Raw genomic sequence first — 17,651 nt, 5'->3', positions numbered from 1 at the left:
GGAAGAGTTCCATCTATGAACCAGCCTCCCTGAAGAGGATAACTTAATTTTTAATCCATGTTACTTATTATTCAGAGGTTAATATTACATTTAACTTTGGAGGTAAAAGTCACATGCTAAACATCTATGAATACTTTTATTCTTATGTAAAAATCCCATGTTGCATATTTCTTTAAGCATCAAGTACTAACAAAATAAGATCTCCATCCTCTTTGGAGGAGACTAATTCTCTCATGCTGGAGAACCAGAATCACATGACTTCCTTTTCTTTATTTCTTTTTCTTTTCTTTTTGGGCTTTTCCAGACAAGGATTCTCTGTGTATTCCTGGCTGTCCAGGAACTGTGTAGACCAGGCTAGTTTCCATTTCAAAGGGCTCTACCTGCCTCTGCCCCTGCAGTGCAGGGATTAGAGGGGTGTGCCACCACTGCCCAAAGTTTTCAACCTGGTTTTTCTCAACAAAACACCAATGGAAACCTGAGAAGCTTAAAACCAAATGAAAGAACAGGGAAAAACCAACCAATCAACCAAACCCCACACAAACCAACAATTCACGCTTTCAAAGCTATGGGCTTTGCCTTAAGGGTCAGCTTTGTGACTGAAACCTAAGGAACAACATGCCCCTTGTTCACCCCACAGAGCTGCTGGTTTGAGCAAGGAAAGCTTGCTTTCCCGCCTTGCTCATCAACACTTACCTGAACTTAGCAGTGTGTTTGCATGAGTCTGTCTTTACCTATTTGCATGCTAACCTATCTGCATGCCCCCCCACAAATAATTTGTACATTTCTCGATCTTTCCCTCCTGCAAAATCTATCTCATTGCTAAATACTGAGTTATTTGGAAGAATATGTATATGAAAACTTTCTACCTCATTTGGCTATACCACGGGCCTTGTAATATGGTTTGTAACAATGCTGTCTAAACACAGTACAATAGTTACTTTCCCCCTTGCTTCAAAGCCACTTAGAGCTTAACATAAAGTACCTTTATAAAATTAATCATAGTTTTTGGTCAACATCCAAAGTCACATACTGAATTCCGGTTATAGAGGACTTTATTCATTATAAATAGCAAACAAACTGGTATTTACCACATAATTATACTGGATAATGGTGTAGTACAATGAACTTGAATCTCAGACCTTTCAGGAAGAACATCAACTGTGGGGAAGATGTGGAACTGTCCCTTTAATTTAAAGGCCCAACACCATCTTACCCAGCTATGCTACATGGTTGATCTTACTATGCTACATGGTTGATCTTGAGTAAGCATACAAAACATTGACAGCTTTTCTTACATGTTGCAATTTAAACCAGGGTGTGGTGATTCACATTAAGAATCCCAGGTCTCAGCTGACTGAGGGCAGGCCGGCTAAACTCTTCAGGATTGAGGTGAAGAACATTTTACATATCAAAGCAGACGTGGCCTCTAGGTTCTTCCAGCATCCCTCAGTCCTTACCTGGCACACCCCACCCCCAACCCGCAATTTTTCAATCCTTTCCCTAGAGGCTCTTCCCGAAATAATCCAGACCTTTTGGGCAGAATTTCCCTCCCTCACTCTATTCTTCCCCTCCCTACCTTTCTTCCTCTGCATAAGTACCTCCCCCCCCCCCAAACCCCTCCAAAACAGCCTCCTAATAAAACCTGCCTATACATTGTTTGGTTTCTGACTCACAGTATGCATACTTTACATACCAAAGCAGACCTGGCCTCCACGTTCTTCCGGTATGCCTCATTCCCTACTTTGCATACCCTGCCCCCAAGCCTGAACTTTCCAGCCCAGTCCCTGGGCTGCACTCCCCCAGAGGCTCCTCCCTATAGAATCCAGACATTTTGGTCTCTCTCTCCTCTGATCTCTGGCCCCTTTCTCTTTCTCCCACCACCCCATCTTTCCCCTTGGCCTTGGTCCTTGGGGCCAGTGAACTTGCCTGCCTGTGAGCAGCTTCCAAAAAACTTGCCTTTAATATAATCTAATCTGGTTTAAATTGGTTCACTTCACCAAAGGCAGAAATAACCTATAGCATATAATCTAATTTGGTTGTTTCGAACTGACTCATTTTACTGGCACAGAAATAACCTATCAATAAGATATATATTTGACACAATAATGCTGAATTTGAAGGTCAGTGGTAATACACGCCTTTAATTCCAGCACTGGGGAGGCAGAAGCTGGTGAGTCTCCAAGTTGAGGTCTACAGAGTGACAGCCAGAGCTACACAGAAAAACATCAAAATAACTGGCAGAATTTGGAGACTAACAGGATCTAAACAAACCAAACACCAGGTACACAAATGGCGTCATGTTCCTGAGTTTTAGTTTCTTTAAAATGTAAACATTTGAGGCGAAAGCTCAATGGAAGAGCACTGGCCTAGCATGCAAAGATCTTGTACTATACCATTTAACTCAAAGGCGGGGTTAGTCAAATGTGCCACATTTCAGCAAGTGCTCAGTGATGTTCTTTTTGTGGTAGGAAGAATTCCAAGATGTCTTCCAAGACTGTTTCCTATGTGCATGTCTTGTATCTGTCCTTTTGTGAACAAGGTGCTAAATAAAAAGGATCCTGTCTCCTATATATTATATTACAGGGTAGAAAATTTTCCATACATAATTAGAGCTACATCTAAGTCAATCAAAAGGAAGGTTTTCCTGAATAAGGCCTGCTTTCTCAGTGAGCCCTTAAAACACTCTGGAGGCAGAGGCAAGCAGATCTCTGTAAGTTCCAGCCAGGCCAGTCAGAGCTACAAAGTGAGACTTGGTTTCAAAACCACAAATCAAAAACAAAAGAAGGAAAACGTACCAAGTTATTTAGTGGCTATGGCAAACTGAATCAACGTTTATATAGAGAGGTAAAAGACCCAGAAGAACCATCATGGCACTGAAAGAGTACCCAACGGGCATCTCTTACCACAGTACTGACTTCCTGACTGGTACACACAAGCGCACAGCAGAGAACCAAGAAACACTCAAAGCCACACATGCACTCAAATGGTCTTTGACAAAGGAGCAAAGGGACCACAACAGAGAAGAGGCCCGACCCTATTTAAATGGAACAACTAGATAGTCACAAAGTGGGGGGAAAGTCATCAGTACAACAAAAAGACCTTGATACAGACTTTATACCTGTCAAAATAATGATCTCAAAATAAGCGTACATAAAAACTAAAGGGCCAGCAAGATGGCTAGGAGTGGGGTTAAAGATACTTGCTGCCAAACCTGTGGACCTGCGGTTGATCTTGGGGCCCACATGGTGGGAGGAAAGAAGCAATTCCTGCAAGTACAAATACAAATACATACAAATCCCACAAACAAATGCAACATGTACCGCCCAACAAAAAACACCTATAAAGCTAAAAAATAAAAGCAGAAAATCTCCATGACCTGGGGTATTTTAGGTAAGATACCAAAGACTTAATTAAACCCCAGCAGAAAGAACTTATAAGTGGGACTTCCTTAAAATAAAAATTAGTCTGGTACATGCCTGAATTCAAACGTGTGCAGCAAAGGCAGAAAGATCAGGAGTTCAAGGCCAGCTTCAGCTTTTAAAAGAGGCTCATTGGCTCTGCAAATGGCACTGTTAGAAGAATGAGTCCACAGACTAGGAAAAGCACTTATAAGTCCTACCTGATGAGGTACTGTTACCCAAAGTAAACAAAGAATCCCTAAAAATCAACAAGAAAATAATATAAACTGGGCCAAAAGCTAAAAGACACTTTGCCAGGAAAGATAAACTGACAATAAACAAACACAGATGAAAAACTTCACGTTATCAGAGAAGCACATATTACACACTGATACCATTCAGACAACTGGCAAGGTACGCAGCTCGGAGGATGTGGAGACTGTAGCTCTCAGCTGGTGGATGTTTGAAATAATCTCTTCAGGTTCTGTAGTGCAGACAATTTCAGGTAACACTGGCCACCTACAAAGGAGGAAGCTGGGACAAAGAGCCAAGAACAAAGGAGATGCCTTTACGTACTTGAGGGGGAGGTGGACTCTAGGCTCAGAGGGAGGGGTCTGTTTAGCATAATAGTAAAGTTACTAAATAGGATTTTCTATTGCCCAACCCTGCCTAGTGGTTGACTAGGGAAGGTACTAGATGGATATAAGCTGTGGCAGACCTCCTCTCACAGAGGCAACAATGTACGCTGGGGAAAGTAGAATGGGATAGCTGTTTTGAAGACAGTAAAGTTCTCATAAACTAAATGCACTTCATTGTACGGTCCTTCATGCCTCTTGGTATTTACTCACGGGGGCTGAGGACATCTCTCCACATAATCTAGACACATGGATAGCTAAAGAAGCTTGATTCCGCACAACAGCACAAGCCTGAAAGCAGCCCGGGCAGCCTGCAGGTGGTGAACAAATGAGCTGTGGTTCAACAGAGCACAGTTTAGAGCAGAGAGGACTGCTGACTGGAAAATGCCACTTATGAATGATTCTAATTATGTGGCATTCTTAAAAAGTCAGAATATGGAGAAAAAAAAGGCGAGGTGACCAGGTGACGAATTGAGGTTTTTAGGGTAGTTTAAAGTACCTTGTGATAGTACAGTAAGAGACACAGCATTTTCTACACTCGTAGGATGGACAACACTGAGTGCAAACCTGTGTGTGCTACAGACTTGCAGAGACGAAGATCTGTCTGTCTGAGTTTCAGTTTATCAGCTGTAACAGGTACATTAGTGGGGTGTTCATAGTGGAAGAGGCCACACATGTGTGAGACAGAGACAGGGAATATATGGTAAATGCCTAGATTTTCTTCTCAATCTTGCTATGACTTAAAAAAAAAAAAGGCTTTGGCAGGTCTGGAACTCAAATCCACCTGCCTCTGCCTCCAGAGGGCAGGTGTAACACTATGCTTTGCTTAAGACTTTAATTTTGCTCTAAAAAAATAGCTGAGGCTGGGTGGTGCTGGCACACCCCTTTAATCCCAGCACTTGGGAGGCAGAGGCAGGCGGATTTCTGAGTTCGAGGCCAGCCTGGTCTACAGAGTGAGTTCCAGGGCATCCAGGGCTACACAGAGAAACCCTGTCTCGAAAAGCGAAAACAAAACAAAACAAAAAAAACAAACAAAAAACAAACCAAAACCCAAAAACCAAACAAACAAAAAAATAGTTGAAAAGTTTCTTACCACGTGTGGTGACTGCTTACTTCCAAGGCCCAAGCACAGGTATTGCTAGTTCAAGGCCAGCCTAAGTTATATAGGAAAACTATCTCAAAGAAACTAAACTAAAACAAAAACAAAATAATACTAAAAAAATCTCCACAAAACCATGGCAAAATATCAGATGTAAAAGAATAATATTAAAATGGAATGCCAAAGAGAGAAACAGATGTCCTATGGGATCTACAGCTGCCGGGAACTGAGTGCGCCTCAGATAAGAATGCCACCGCTGACGTAAGTCTTGCACCGTCTGGCTGACATACAGGACCAGGAGCACTTACCCGGGCTTGTACTCTAAAGAACTGGGTGCGAACTCACAGCTGCTGCTTTAACCCACTAAGTCACGGTGCAGAGATAATTCAACAGTTCTCTTCATTCCCTCTGTACATTTAAAAATAGAAACTGTGGCATCCAGGCAGCTAATACAACGGTTCTAAACTAGAATCTCCCCTACCCCCATTTAGAAAATTTCATTTAAATAGTAAAGGTCCCTTGGGAGGGGTTACAGTTCTAAGCATTTGGGAGACAAAGGCAGGCAGCTTTAATTCTAAGAGTGTAGACCAGCATGATCTAGTACTGAGCTCCAGGCCAGCCACGACTGTTTCAAAGGTGTAAACACTCTCTGGAACCCTCAGGCCCCAGGAGACACTGCTGCAGCCCCTGCCCCCATAGCTAGTGGGTCCTACAGACCTTCCCCTCCTGACCGCCCTCTTCCACTCCATTGTTTTATTCCAGCCCCCACTCCAGTAGGTCCTCCCTGGGAATCAACAAGCCATTCTGACCAGGGAAACAAGTAGGCTAATTGCAAATCGTCACCCCCTCCTCCTCCATTCTTCCAAGCCCCGCACCCCAGGCTCATTCTTAGTTGTAGTAGAGCTCCTGCTGTAGCCTCTCCTCACTCTGCCCCATTCCCAGGTGACTAAGCAGACACTGATGGAGCCTGCTGGTTTCCTTCTTCCTGTACATGCCCCCCCACCCCTCCCCATTCCTAATTGTCAGCTCCCAATACCCAGAAACATTTTAGATGGAACACCCGGTGGCCACACCTATCTGGACCCTAGAAGAATTTCCTACCAGGCAACACACAGCCACTATATTCTCTTAGGAACCAGAGAGGAACCAGAAACCAAGGTACACTCCATCCCCTCCCCAGCCTCCAATACAAGACTGGATATCAGCACCTAGAATTACAATCTTCCCAAACCCACATGCCAGCATAAAAACACAGTAACAGTCAGGACTATCTAAATTAACAAAATCAGAAATAAAAAGGGAGGTATAACAACAGACACTGAGAAAATCTAGAAAATCAGAAGGATATACTTTAAAAACATGCATTCAATATCTAATTCCAGTATCTAATTAACACAAATGAATTATTTTGTTTTTGTTTTTTTTTTTGGCTTTTTGAGACAGGGTTTCTCTGTGTGGCCCTGGCTATCCTGGAACTCTGTAGACCAGGCTGGCCTTGAACTCAGAAATCCGCCTGCCTCTGCCTCCCAAGTGCTGGGATTAAAGGCGTGCGCCACCACCGCCCGACAAATTATTTTGTTGATATATATCATTTAACAAAGTTAAATCAAGATCAGAAAATCAATTTAAATAAACAAATAACCCTAGTGAAATAGAAGCAGTCATTAAAAGTCTCCCAACTGCTGGTTGTGGATATCTTTAATCCCAGCACTTGGGAGGCAAAGGTAGGCCTCTGACTTCAAGACCAGTCTGGTCTTCAAAGCAAGATCCAGGTCAGCCTGGGCTGTTCCCCAGAAACTGTTTCAAAAAACAAACGGCTGTGGTGGCGCACGCCTTTAATCCCAGCACTTGGGGGGCGGAGGCAGGAAGATTTCTGTGTTCGAGGCCAGCCTGGTCTACAGAGTGAGTTCCAGGACAGCCAGAGCTATACAGAGAAACTCTGTCTGGAAAAATCAAAACAAAACAATTTTCCTAACCAAAAAAGACCAGGGCCAGATGGTTTTAGCCAATATAAAACAAATTGGAAATTCCATATAAGCAAATCAGAAAGACAAAAGATCATATCATAGATACAAGAAAAGGCCTTTAACAAAAGCCCATTCATGATAAAAATCCTGGAGAGATTAGGGACATAGGGATGTACTTCAATATAATAAAGGCAGTTTACTGCACGCCCATAGCCAGCATTAACTGAAGTGGAGAGAAACTCAAAGAAATTCCACTAAAATCAGGAACAAGACATGGCTGTCTACTTTCTCCAAATCTATTTAATATAGTATTTAAAAGTTTTAGCTACAGCACTAAGACAAACTAAGAAGTTCAAAGGGAAATATATCAGAAAGGAAGAATATCTTTATTAGCAGATGATATGGTAGTATATATAAGTGACCTTAAAAATCCCACTGGGGATCCCCTAGTGGGATTTAAAAAAATTTTCAGCAATGCGGCTGGATACAAGATCGACTAAAATTACTACGCCTCCAAATACAGAGCTGCAAAAATGGCAACTAGACTGAGAAAGAAATCAGGAAAGCAATACCTTTCACAATAGCTGCAAATAATATGAAATATCTTGGGGTAACTCTAACCATGCGAGTGAAAGATGTGTATAAGAAATCTTCACGTCTTTGAAGAAAGAAAATGAAGATATCAAAAGAAGGAAGATCTCCCATACTCATTTGTTGATAGGATTAATATCGTAAAAATGGCCATCCTATCAAAAGCAATCTACACATTCAATGCAATCCCTATCAAAATTCCAACACAATTCTTCACAGATCTCGAAAGGCCAATTTTCAGCTTCATATGGAAACACACACACACATACCCAGAATAGGTAAGAAATACTGATTGAAAAGAACTGGAAGGCATCAGTATGCCCAACTTCAAGTTGTACTACGGAGCTGTAAGTGATGAAAACTGCATGGCACTGGCACAATGGAATCAAATTGAAGAAAGAACCAGACATTAATCCTTGGATACCTGATTTCTGATAGAGTCCAGAAATACAAACTGGAAAAAAAGATAGCATCTTCAACAAATAATGCTGGTCAAACTGGCAGCTGCATGTACAAAAATCCAACAGATCTATACTTATCACTCTGCATAAAACTCCAAGTCCACCAAAGATCTCAACATAAAACTAGGTAGACTGAACCTGATAGAAGAGAAAGTGGACAATAGCCTTGTATGCACTGGTATTAAAGAAGACTTTCTGAACAGGAACACTTTATGAACAGAAAGCACAAACACTAAAGTCAACAATGAATAAGTGGGACCTCATGAAACTGAGACGCTTCTATATGGGAAAGGATATCACCATTCTGACAGAAAGGCAGCATCCAAAATGGGAAAAGATTTTTATCAACTATACATCCAATAGAAGGCAAACGTCCAAAATACACAAAGAACTAAAAAACAAATCAAGAAAACAAATAACCCAATTAAAAAATGGAATACAGGCAGGGCAATGGTGGTACATGCCTTTAATCCCAGCACTTGGGAGGCAGAGGCAGGCAGATTTCTGAGTTTGAGGCCAGCCTGGTCTACAGAGTGAGTTCCAGGACAGCCAGAGCTACACAGAGAAACCCTGTCTCGAAAAAACCCAAAATAAATAAATAAATAATAAATAAATTTTAAAAAAGGAATACAGATCTAAACAAGAATTCTCAATAGAGGAAACATAAATGGCTGAAAAACATTTTTAAAAATGTTTAATCAGGCTGGCGAGATGGCTCAGCGGGTAAGAGCACTGACTGCTCTTCTGAAGGTCCTGAGTTCAGATCCCAGCAACCACATGGTGGCTTACAACCACCTGGAATGAGATCTGACACCCTCTTCTGGTGTGTCTGAAGACAGGTACAGTGAATTATGCCAGAGCGAGTGGGGCCAGAGTGAGCAGGCCGGCAGAGGTCCTGAGTCCAATTCCCAGCAGCCACACACGTGATGGCTCACGGCCATCTGTACAGCTACAGTGTACTCAAACACATAAAATAAATAAAATAAATCTTTAAAAAAAAAATGTTCAATCAACATCCTTAGCCATAAGAAAAATGTGAATCAAAACTACTTTTAGATTTTATCTTTTACTGTCAGAATGGCTAAGATCAATCAAACAAGTGACAGTTCATACTGGTGATGATGTGGAGTAGGGGGAACACTTATACATGGCTGGTACGAGTGCAAATTTGTACAGTCACTATGGAAATAAGTGCTGTGGTCCTTCAGGAAGATGGGAATAGATCTACCTTGTTTCAGCAATATGCCCAAAGGACCTTTCCTCCTACTACAGAGGCACTTGCTCAGTCAGGTACATTGCTAATATCCAGAAACTGGAAACAATCAAGATGTCCCTCAACAAAAGAATCAATAAAGAAAATGTAGTACATTAAAAAAAAATAGCATCATGAAATGCTCGGGTAAGGGGATGAAAATAGAAAAAACAAGTCATCTTGAGTAAGGTATTCCAGACCCACAGAGACAAATATGGTATGTATTGACTTACATGAGAGTATTACTGCTAAGTCAATGATAACCAAGCTAGCACAGAACCACAGAGGTTAGTCTGAGGTATAGATAGATCTCATTAGGAAAGGGAAATAGAATAGTTATGGATGGATGGTGGGAGCTGGAATGAGAGGCTCAGGTGGGGAGGATGAAGAAAGAGGGGGCTGAGGGAGGGAATACACAGAGAAACATCTAAAATTCAGTGCAATTTGAGTGGTACTATGGAAACCAATACAGTAGAAGATCCCCCCAACCCCCTTTTGGTTCTTTTGAGACAGAGTTTCTCTGTGTAGCCTAGCCCTGGCTGTCCTGGAACTAACTGTAGATCAGGCTGGCCTTAAATTCAGAAAATCTGCCTGCCTTTGCCTCCCAAGAGCTGGGACTAAAGTCATGTGCCACCACTGCCAGGCCAGTAGAAGCTTCACAACACACACACACACACATACACACACACACACACACACACACACACACACTCAAACAAACAAACGAAACTGATCTAAATGAAACTGCCAAATAACGGGAAAAACAGAGTCCCAACTTGCCATCTCTTGTTACCAAATGAAGCTGTTGGCCAAAGGGGTCAAAAGGGATTCCCAAACAATCCAGGCTGTTACCAAGACTGTAAAGAACATATAGCCTCAGAGGGCATTTTTCTCAAAGCTGTGGAAATTGCCAGCCCCCAGGGGATGCCACAGCTGGGCTTCCTGCGGCTACAGCTAGTAATGAAAACCAAACCTTAGAGAATGGACAAGAGTGATAAAGAACACACACCCACTGCCCTGGGCCCACAGCCGGGCAACGCCATGGATCTGCCTTCAACCCTAGATAACTAGACAAGCAGACTATAGAGAGCTCATGCGTGTGTGCAAGTGATATGAAATAATACGTGGAACGCCCTAGTTGTAATTGGCTGATTTTAGCTTAAGAACACCGGTCTGGCATGGCAAAAATTGCTCATATTCCAAGAGTCCCGTGGAGATGCTTTATGTGGAGAAATAATCTGTGTGGACCCCACGCAGACGTGGACCCCACGCAGACGTGAACGCCTGCTGCTTTGACAGCGTAAGCCTGCACGACGAAGCTCAGCTCCAGAGGATCTGGAGCAGGGAATGGCAAGTCGAGCCTTGTCTCTGCCTAGGAGCTAGGGAAAAGTTTGTGGGAAAGTGTGTGAGTGAATGAATGAATGCCAGCCCGTTTTACCACTTATTTACTTCTTGCTGTTTATGAATAAATAAAAGTACACCAGGCGGTGGTGGCACATGCCTTTAATCCCAGCACTTGGGAGGCAGAGGCAGGTGGATTTCTGAGTTCGAGGCCAGCCTGGTCTACAGAGTGAGTTCCAGGACAGCCAGAGATATACAGAGAAACCCTGTCCCGAAAAACTGAAAATAAATAAATAAATAAATAAATAATAAATAAAAGTACTAGAATCTTTCCACTGGGTTTTGAGGAATTTGTTTCCACCACGCTTTACGGCCTGAATCTCGACAAAGACTATATAGGTTGCTCTCCCAAAACTGACAGGGCCCCACTGCTGAATACAACACATACATCACTCATAGAACATGAAGTCGAGCTGGTGCCTACATGGTGCCTTCACCCATTCTTTCTAGTGTCTTTGGTACAGGAAGGTATTCTGTGTGGTACAAAAAAAAGAAATGCAAATACCAATTAATCCACAGACCCTCTGATACGATACGCTAGGGCAACAGTGGCATGAAGCTTGTGATAGTTACCAACCAATATCTGATCCCGTTAGACTGGACCCATACTTGACACTGGTAGGGAGACCAAGAACCAGAAACTAGATAGCCCAGGGGCCTATGGTAATACTAAATAATAAGAAAAAAGAAAAGAAAAAACAAAACTCAGAAAACCATAGTGACAAAGTAACTTATGACATTCTGCTATACTCATAGGTCAGTGCCTTGCTCAGCCATCATCAGAAAAGCTCCCTCCTGCAGAAGATGGGAACACAGACACCCACAGCCAGACACTACACAGAGAAGAGAGGTCTTGGAACATTTATTCCTAAATGAGGTCTCCCTATCAAATCCCTCCCCTCGGGGCTCAGGGAACCCTTAAAGGAGGAGGCAGAAAGAGCATAGGAGCCAGAGGGGATGGAGAACCATAGAAATAAGGCCCTCTAAATCAACATGATGAAAGCTCATATGAATTTACAGAGACTGAGGCACCATGCAGAGGGCTTGCACAGATCTGTACCCAGACCTCAGTGTATTAGGGTTTCTAGTTTAGTGTTTTTATGGGATTCCTGAGCATGTGCATGAGTGTGTCTCTGGTTCTTGTGGCTTCTCTTGGGCTATTTTCCTTCTGTCTTGTAAAACTCTAGTGTAATATTTTCCCCCTCTTTTCATTTTACTTTGTTATATCTTATTATGTCTTAGAAGCCTGCTTGTTTCCCAATGAGAAAAAGGGAGTGGATCGGGATGAGGCAGGCAGGGGAGGAACTGGAAGAGTAGATGGAGGGGAACATATAATCAGGATATATCATGTGAAAGAAATATTTTCAATAAAAAGAAAAAAGGAGCAAGCAATCATACAAAAAGTAAATAAACAAACAAAAATAAAAATAAATAATAAAGGTCTGAGCTAGCAAAATGGCTCAGCAGTTTAAGGTGCCTGCTGTCAAGCCTGATGACTTAGTTCAATCCTGGTACCCAGGCTGTAAACAGAGAGAACATTGTAGGGGTTTGTGGCACTACATGATACACATGTAGTAGCATGTACAGCAACATAAATGCTAAGTAAAAAGCAAAGGTCCCATATCTAGCATCTTTCTAGGGATCTAATCCCATCTAGAGATGTTACAGGTGAGCTCTGGGAGCTATGGCTTCTTTATTTACTCAGTAACAGGTTTATAGCCCTGAATTAGGAAAAGATTTATTTTGTTTTAGATTATGTGTGCATGTGTGTGTGTCTCTGTATATGTGTATTCAAGCAAGCATTCATACAAGTGCATGCATGTATGGGAAGCCCTGTGAAGGACATAAGTGTCTGCTCTCCTGGAGTTGCAGTTACAGGCACTTCTAGGAGCTGAATTCAAGTCCTCTGCAGAGTAGTAATGTTCTTAACTGCTGAGCATTTCTCTAGCCTCATTCCTAAATGTATCTTAACTATGACCCTTCTTTTCAAATGCTTTTATAGGGACCAAGATAGACAGCACCCTGCCCAGGCTCTATCAGTCCACTTACACGTGTGATATTATGATATATAGCTAGGCATTAAAAACACTGGCTGCTCTGCCAGAGGACCCTGATTAGGTTCCTAGAGCCTATACGGAAGCTCACAACCATCTGTAATTCTAGTTCCAGGATATCTGATACCCTAATTCTGGCCCCTGTAGACAGCAGGGATCCAAGTGGTGCACATGCATGTCAGGAAACTAACCATACACATAAAGTAATTAAAAATAAAATAAAACTATGGTTCCTGAGCCTATGCCAATGATACAATATGGCACTAGACAGAAAAACCAGGCTACACCAGGAGATACTCTGTTGGAGGGATCTGTTCCTCTTCAAAGTGAAGCCTTCCCAAAGGGTTTGGACAAAGTGTTGACTTTGGAGCCTAGCCACTGTATAAGAAAGATGAACATCCAATCTGTGGTTCTAAAATTCAGATTTCAAAGCAGAGGAATGAACATTTTCTATAGCACAGGCAATTAGAAATGCAGGAAAGGAGGATGACACTCAAACAAAACGACTGCAATGAGGTCCAAATACAAAGGCAGCCAGTCCTCCCGCAAGTTGCTAACAGAGCAAGCTTTAAGACGGGGCCAACAACTTCGAGCTGGATACAGGGACTGGGTCCACAAAATGGTAACATTGTCAAAACTTGGAATACTAAATTACCAGAAACAAAGTACTTGTAACAAGTAGATTCACTCAATGTGCTTGGATACAATGTTATAGGCAGAAGTGGTTACCACTTTTGATGAAGTAAATTACAATAGGATGTTTAAAAAACCAACTTGTTGATGATCTTATTAAGCAATCCTGTAGAACTTTTTTGGATCAGAGAACCAAAATCACTCTTCAGGATGATAATTTAAGATGTAGTATGAACCTTAAAATAGGAAGTTTGAAGAGTAGGTCAGTGGTAGAGTACTTGCCAAGCAAGTGAGATGTAAGGGTTCAACTTCAAGCACACACTCACATGCACGTGAACACACATGCATACACACATTTACACACGGACAGCATACACATATGCAAAGTTGGCTTTCTTCTGTTAAGAAGGAAAGGTAGGAGTTAAATCCTTTCAGTTTCCCTAAAGTAAAAGATGTGGACAATGTCTCTACTATGAAGGCTGTGGATCGTGTCTCTAACATGAAAGCTGTGGACACTGACTGCTGAGGGTTTGGTTTACTGTTTATATTATGTTCAGGTGGCTCCCAAACTACACAGGATTCACACGTCTGCATGTGAGACGCTGCCAGGCCCTGCCCCTAGTTGGCTCTAATTGGTAAATAAAGTTGCTGGTGGCCAATGGGTGGGCAGGGAGACAGAGGCTGGACTTTAGATTTCCAGGACAAGGGAACCAAGAGAAGAAGGTCTTAGAAGTTCCATGCCTAGGAAGCAGAAGGATCAGTCCCAAGAGCTGGAGAAATGAGAGCATACAACCATGAAAGAGCTAGGGTAGAGTGGTCTCAAGAGCTGCCCTCCCCCCACCCCCTACTTTGGGTCTAGAATAGCAAAGATGGAATATAGATTTTAGGAGTATTGGAGGGGAAGCATTAGCAATGTGGAAGTTTGAGAGTGGCCGAGCAACTGTGCTGTTTAAGGTATATTAAATATAAGGGTGTGTGTGTGTGTGTGTGTGTGAGTGTGTGTGTGTGTGTGTGTGTGTGTGTGTGTGTGTTTCTTTTGGAAATCTGGTACACTGGGAGGGTGGTGAGGAACGCCCACCGCCTATGGTGGATTGACATAAGTAGCGTTAATAATTAATACAACAACTGACTAGAAAAAAGGACTTAAAACAGTTGTACCTATTCAAGCATTGCTGAACCGAGGTAAATTTTATGCTGGACAGGAAGAGCCTGAGAGCCAGAGTCCTAGACTAGGGGCCAGCAGGGTAGCCTGTGAACACAGCAAAGCAGGGGCCACACAGGAAGTTGATGCTTGTCTGAGCTCTCTTGACTAAGATTCTAAATTGACTGAAGGGAAAGGGAGACTACAAGAGGTTAGTTAGGTCTTCACACTAAAGTTTTGGTCCAATTCTTCTAGTACTTTCAACTCTTTCTAGTCCTGAAACTTGGGAGAGCAGACACTGTCTTACTCCTCTCTGCCCTTGGCATCTGGCAAGTGTTGAACACATCTGAATGTATTAACTGAATATCTTCAATGAACAGCAGAGTCTCAGCAGTATGTGGAAGAGGCCGAGAGTGCAGTGAGTACCCATCCCACGTGAGTCTCACCATACTTCCGTAAGTGAAGGTCTACTTTAATTATGTAGGAATAGGAGAGGGTCCTAGGGCCTCTCATTCCGTCTGCTGACCAGGACTCTCTCATGAACTCCTGTGACCTCCTAGAAATATTTATAACACCTACTTTTTTGCTTCTCCACACCCTACTTCCTTTCCATCCATTCTGCTGCCCCCTGCCCACAGGCAGCCCACGGCAGACCTTGGCTCCCTCTAAAGCAAGGCATTAAATATATAAAAGCAGTCCCCTGGCAGCAAGTTGTCTCAGCAGGTCTGATGCCTGGAGCGCCATACCCTGGTGGAAGGAAAGAACCAGCTCTGAAAGCTGTACTCTGACCTCCACCTGTGTGCCATGCACATGCACCTACATATATGTATGTTGTACATGATCTTTAAAAGTCTCTGTGCTTAATTTGTGAAATGTATGCCTAAAGTTTTGTTTTGTTTTTTTAAACGTTTATTTATTGTTATATGTAAGTACACTGTAGCTGTCTTCAGACCCACCAGAAGAGGGCAACAGATCTCATTACAGATAGAGCCACCATGTGGTAGCTGGGATTTGAACTCATGACGTTCAGAAGAGTAGTCGGTGCTCTTACCTGCTGAGCCATCTCACCAGCCTGTGTCTAAAGTTTTAAAAGCTGTTTTCATGTAGATTTTAGTTTTTGCAACTCTTTAACCTTGGTTCTTAAATTAAAAAACATTACACTTCTCAATAGAACATATGTAACACCAGGATGCTCAATTGCCCAACATTGAAGGTTTGGTTATATAACTAAATATGGCCTCAAACTTGTGCTCTTCTTGCTTCAGACTAAGTACCAGGATTACACATATGTGCCACCATGATTAGCTCTGATATTTGTTTCCTTGGATTTAGAAAATACTTTCAGTTTTGCCAAATATGAACTATGGAACAGACATAGTGATGCTTGCCTGTAGCACTTTGAAGGTTGAGGCAGGAGGATCATAAGTTCAAGGCCAACTTAGGCTATATATTAAAACCAACCAACCAACCAAATAAACAAAAAACAAAAACCAAAACAAAACAAAAAACCCAAAGATTGGGGGTGTATGTCTGTGGTAGAATGTTTGTCCGATATGCATAAGGCCTTGGGTTTTGTTTCCCAGAGGAAGAAAACAACAGAACGCAATATTAAAACTAACATGGGGGCTGGTGAGATGGCTCAGCAGGTGAGAGCACTGACTGCTCTTCTGAAGCTCCCGAGTTCAAATCCCAGCAACCACATGGTGGCTCACAACCACCCATAGTGAGATCTGATGCCCTTTCCTGGTACATCTGAAGACAGTTACAGTGTACTTATTTATAATAATAAATAAATCTTTGGGCAAGAATGAGCGGGGGTCGACAGGAGCGAGCAGGGCGTGGAGCAAGGGGGGTCTACCAAATTGAGCGCAGTTGACCAGAATGAGCAGAGGTCCTAAAGTCAATTCTCAACAACCAGATGAAGGCTTACAACTATCTGTACAGCTACAGTGTGTACTCATATAAATAAAATAAATAGATAAATCTTAAAAAACAAAACAAAACAAAACAAAAAACTAACATGGTGCTCAGTAGCCATGTATAAAAGCTTTACGTCTAGCCAGGTGGTGGTGGTGCACGCCTTTAATCCCAGCCCTTGGGAGGCAGAGGCAGGTGGATTTCTGAGTTCGAGGCCAGCCTGGTCTACAGAGTGAGTTCCAGAGCTATACAGAGAAACCTTGTCTCGAAAATACCAAAAACAAACAAACAAACAAACAAACAAACAAACAAACAAAACAGCTTTACGTCTAAGTGGAAAGATTATCGGTACAGAGAGTTAAAGGATCTGTGTTGAAGTCTGGTTCTACACTGCTTCCCAGCTTCCTACTTTTGTTAAGTGAAGTACTGATCAATTATGATTGATTGTGGACTCCCTCCCCACACTATTGATAACTGATAGATAAAATGCCTTGGGAAGCCTGACACAGGCAAGAACTCAAAAGATACCAATTCTTACAATTTATTCTTGTTATTCAGCCTTGGTTTAGCTAGAGGGAGAACTTACACAGCACTGTCCTAGGTCTAACTGTATCATTGAGTTTACTTTTTCAGTAAATCTGAAAATCAGTAAGCATGCTGGTAACCTTTTACACACACACACACACACACACACACACACACACACACACAAACAAATAAATGACTATAATAAAAGCTTTTAAAAGGAAAACTTCTATCCCAATGTGGGATTAACTTTAGGTGGAAATCAAGATATTATTATATAATTTGTCTATTTCTTCTTTTTTTAAAAAGATTTATTTATTTATTATATGTAAGTACACTGTAGCTGTCTTCAGATGCACCAGAAGAGGGGGTCAGATCTCATTACGGGTGGTTGTGAGCCACCATGTGGTTGCTGGGATTTGAACTCATGACCTTCCGAAGAGCAGTCGGTGCTCTTCCCCGCTGAGCCATCTCGCCAGCCCTAATTTGTCTATTTCATAGAAAGCAGGTCTCAAAGTCAGCCATAAGAGTCATTCTCCCTCTTCAATCTGCTATACAACTACTCTAACCAGGCTCA

The 17,651-nt window shown here is 42.3% G+C and overlaps 1 protein-coding gene across 4 annotated transcripts in view; it reads right to left on the bottom strand.

Moving 5' to 3' along the window:
- Hmgxb4 (HMG-box containing 4) overlaps positions 1–17,651 on the bottom strand; it is a 40,897-nt gene that overhangs the window by 10,235 nt on the left and 13,011 nt on the right. The window lies entirely within an intron of this gene.

This window comes from Mastomys coucha, unplaced genomic scaffold, assembly GCF_008632895.1.
Source record: "Mastomys coucha isolate ucsf_1 unplaced genomic scaffold, UCSF_Mcou_1 pScaffold22, whole genome shotgun sequence".
Taxonomy (NCBI): Eukaryota; Metazoa; Chordata; class Mammalia; order Rodentia; family Muridae; genus Mastomys; species Mastomys coucha.
The sequence above is the reverse complement of the archived record's forward strand: the minus strand, read 5'-3'. Positions and strand labels throughout refer to the sequence as shown.